Genomic DNA, 4889 nt, shown 5'->3' on the forward strand with positions numbered 1-4889 from the left:
CAAAACTATATCCATACATATTATATTAATTGCGACATTTATATAAAAACTAAGTCTGTTTCTAGAAAAAATTATGAGTCTCTGCTAAATTCTAGACATTGTCATAAACACTGGAGATATAAACATAAGGAAGACATCCTTCCTGCCTTCAAAGGCCTCACCATGTGATGAAGAAGAGAGACATAAAAATAGAAAAATACTAGGTCAACAGAGTATGCCTGGTAATAGCTATGCACAATGGAAATTTAAAAATTTAAATAAGAATGTGAGATGATGATGAATGAAAACTTGTAGTATCTCAATATTTCAAATCAGATGTAATAAAGAAAAAAGGAAAGGAATATAATATCTAAAATAAAAGTGAAACATATTTTTTTCTGGTTACATATATATAACCATCTATCTATCTATATCATAGGAAATAACCACATTGACAGATTTTCTTAAGTTATTAATTTTTAAAATTAAAATAATAGAAATGATGGTAGGTTTGTACATTGGGTAAACATGGTCAAGTAAAGAAAAAGGCCTTATAAACAAGATGCATTGCTGGTACATGGAATCTAACTACACATCCTCTCTCTTCTGGGATATGATGGTTCTGGGTGACCTTAGCCTGTATGCTTAGATATTAATGAAGCACTCTGGGATAAAGAGTAAGTTGAGTTTGAACGAGACAGAGATGGAAAGGTGCCAAAGGAAAAAATAAAGTGGGAGGGGGAAGAGGTAGAGATAAGGAAAAAATTATATGTCTGTATTGCCAGCCAGACTCCTCCCTGGTTTTAGGCCAGGCTGCAGCTGATGACTGGCTCCCTTGAGAGGCAGGGGCTCCCAAGTGGGGATAAAGTCAAAATAGTTCCTGCTGTCTTGTTTCCAAGTTATTAGTAGGTCAAACTGCTGGCTGCTTGTAGGACCAATGGGAAACTGTCCGTCTGGTCAGACTTAACAAAATGTCTTAGTGGCATGCTGTGTTTAGGCCACTAGCTGGCCTTTGGGTCAGAGGATCTACAATTTTGAGGGCTACTCTCCTAATTCTTCGTACCCATGGGATAATTTCAACTACTCTGTGATTTCTGTTTTTCTTTACTTAACCGATTGTAAGATGGACACCAAATTCAATTTTTTTCTAACATTGTAAATGAAGTGTTCAATTTGGTTACATTAGCTTGATTCATTTGATTTTTGTGAAACTCTAGCACATTAGAGAAATTCAAATTTAAATGCAATATTTATGACATTCTTCATGGATAATAAAATAAATTTCTGGTCTATTAATGTTTTGTGGTTATTTATTTCACTGATTTACTTTATTACTGTCCACTCTCTGAAGTGGCTGGCTTAACAAAATAGTTAAGGAATATAAATTATTCATTTCAATATATTCTTCCCAATAATAAGTGATATAAGATTGCACATTTCCCTTTAAATAGTAAGATTACCGAATGTTAAGCATAGCAGAGATGTACAAAGTCACATTAAAAAGTTGCAAGAGCACCAATATTTGTAAGATCCAGTTGTAACTTGATGAGCACATTGAAATAAACGGTCAATTAGAGAGATATTAAGAAGTTGAACATTGGCAGGATCAACAGAAGTACGTCGACAGTTAAAAGAGTTGACTCATAGGTACTCCAGTACCATTTGAAGGCATGTGGTGTGATGGCTACTATGGTGATGAATATATCATTATCAAAGCTTGACTTGATTGAATGTTGGCTATTCTGACTTCTTGACCTTGCTTAGTCTTTGTTCACCAAGAAACTTGTTGATAAACACATAGCTCCCCAAGCTATTCTCTGCAGTCAAATGGGCAAATAAACTGCCCATAAATAATTATAAATTAATAAATTGACAGTACAATATGCTAATAATATAATAAAAAATTTAAATTAGTAAATTGAAATTTTAGATTTACAAACCATCCTTGTGTTCATTTACTTCTGGCCGAGAGATGTAGCCAGCCCTAGGATGCTGTCAACTTCTTAACCTGTAAAGGTGAAGGTTACATTCAAAACAATCACCAGAAAATGAGTGCTCTACAATGAAACATCCAAGAATAGAGTTATTTAGTAGCTCTTTCCTCCTTTTTTACTTCATTGACTCAGCAAGGCTTCCTACCTGGCAAACATATGCTCATGTTATCCCTTCTATTGGACAGAAGATCCTGGAGAGCAGATATCCTGCTTAATCAATCTCTTTAGTTCCCATTCTCCATAATGCCTTATTCTTAGTAAATGTATTCAATGAATGAAAGAGTAAAAAACAAGTATTTTGCTTTCATCCTTAAGTTACTACATACAAGACTGGATGTCACTAGCAAGAGGAAAAGCTCTAGTTAAATATTTGCTATATTTTATTTGAGAAAGGAAATTATAAGTGATTTTTATCTCTTTGCTTTATGTTACAGACTCTAGAACTATGGAACTTGAGATACAGCCGTGGGAAAAGTCCTATGGAACTTAAAGATTTATAGACATAGAATATTATAATGTAATCATGAGAATGGGCTATTTAAATGGCCTGGAGATGAGAATTTCTCATTAAATCATTGTCACATCCATAACCACTAATTTTTGAAATATGAACTTGAGACTCCATCTATTTAACATTCCAAATAAAAATAACCAGGAGAACTATTCTAATAATATGTAGTATGTATTAAAATTTTACATTTATTGAAATTATTTAAACTACATATGAATCCATGAAACATGGAATAATAGTAGTAATAATTTTTGCTATATAATAGCACTATGTGTCAAGCACTGTCCTACATGCTTTAAAAGTATTAATTTGCCTACTTCTCACAACAATCTTAATATTATCCTCATTTTATGCTGAGAAAACCAAAGGGCATAAATGTTAAATAATATGCCCGAGGCCACTTTCCTTATAAGGGTTGGACATAGAGTTTAAGGTGAGGCACTCTGGATCCAGAGTCCATGCTCTTGATATGGTTTGGATCTGTGTCCCCACCCAAATCTCATCTCAAATTATAATCCCCATAATCCCCACATGTGGAGAGAAAGACCTGGTGGGAGGTGATTAGAGCATGGGGGCTGTTTCCCCCATGCTGTTTATGCGATAGTGAGTTCTCACGAGATCTGATGGTTTTATTAGTGTCTGACAGTTCCTTCTTCACATGCTCTCTCTCTTCCTGCCACCTTGTGAAGAAGGTGTCTGCTTCCACTTCCACCATGATTGTAAGTTTCCTGAGGCTCCCCAGCCATGTGAGACTGTGAGTCAATTAAACCTCTTTCAGTTATAATTTAGCCAGTATCAGGGAAGTTCTTTATAGCAGTGTGAAAATGGACTAATAAAGCTCATTATCCGTTAAAATAAATACAACAGTAGTTGTTAAAGTTGGCATATTAGAAGACCTACTAAATGTTATTCTTCCTTATTTATTCTAATGTGCTAGTTTAGTCATTCTAAGGTGAGAAACAGCAAGCCAAAAATATTGTGGATACTTAGGAGGATTAGAGCTGTAGGATATCTAATTAACACGTTTAATTTATATGCTTTATATAAATCTGGAAAAAATAAAATTGATACATTTAATTATAAAATATTTTAAACACTCAAAAAAGTAGCAAATAATATATTCTGTATTTTCCTTACTTGGATGTAACAGATGTTAACATATAAATATATGTACTTTAGAATTCCATCTTCAACAAACTTAAGAGAAATATGAAACTCCAAATCACAGAATTAGAGGAAGATCTGCCAATATTAATAAAGTTAATGCGTATGAAGACGCGGAGCGAGAATGCCTATGGCTGCAGATCTCAATGAAAGCCATCAGAGAGCACTTTCCAAAGAAATGATTCCCCTTCTGGGTCACGGAGCTAACAATTTCTATTAGCAACACTGGGAAGGAGCGGGGGGCTCATGGTGGGTCCTTCCTTGTGTTTAGTAATGAGTCACACAGTGTTGGGAAGGTAAATGCAGAATTAGTGAAGGAATCATGCAGGTGAAACATATTTGCAGGAAGCAGTGTTTGGTGAGGCAGGAGTACGAGAGAGGGCACTGGGCCTCTCTGTAAGTCCCAGTGGTCAGGAAAGAAGCAAAGGCTCCCTAAACGTAAATCCCTGTGGTCCCTGTGCCATAAGGAGAGTTCGTCCTTTGTAATTCCCTACTGCAAACAATGGGTCCAAGGAGACCTTCCTCATTCAAAGATGAGTCATTAAACATAAACTAGTGTAGGAACCACATACAAAGATAATCAAAGATAAAAAAAGCATAAGAACAGAAAAAAAATGACAGAATATTTATGAGAAAAATGTTGGCATGGAATAAAAGAAAAATTTAACCAAATATATCACTGTGAATTTAAAACCCACAAAGAACCATAATGAAAAAAGTACACCCTAAAAAAAGAAGAGCTTAAAGCAGAGATATAAGATAAGGGTCTCACTCTGTCGCCCAGGCTGGAAAGCAGTGGTGTCATCTTGGCTCACTGCAACCTCCGCCTCCCAGGTTCAAATGATTCTCCTTCCTCAGCCACCTCCAGCTTTTTTTTTCTTCTTTTTTCTTCTTCTTCTTCTTTGTCTTTTTTTTTTTTTTTTTTTTTTTTTTTTTTTTAGTAGAGATGGAGTTTTGCCATATTGGCCAGGCTGGTCTCGAATTCCTGACCTCAAGTGATCTGCCTACCTGGGCCTCCCAAAGTGCTGAGATTACAGGCATGAGCTACCATGCCCGCCCTAAGATCTTTAGAAATATATAATAGGGTAAAAAAAGAAAATAAAAGATGAGCTGGCATGGCCCAGAATAAAATAATAAAACCATGACAAAAAGTACCAAACTGAATGTGACAAATTCAATAACATATTAATCTGTTCATGCTACAGTGAACAGATTAATATGTTACTTTAATGTTAATTTAA

The sequence above is a fragment of the Pongo abelii genome, chromosome 1 (assembly GCF_028885655.2).
Source record: "Pongo abelii isolate AG06213 chromosome 1, NHGRI_mPonAbe1-v2.0_pri, whole genome shotgun sequence".
Lineage (NCBI taxonomy): Eukaryota > Metazoa > Chordata > Mammalia > Primates > Hominidae > Pongo > Pongo abelii.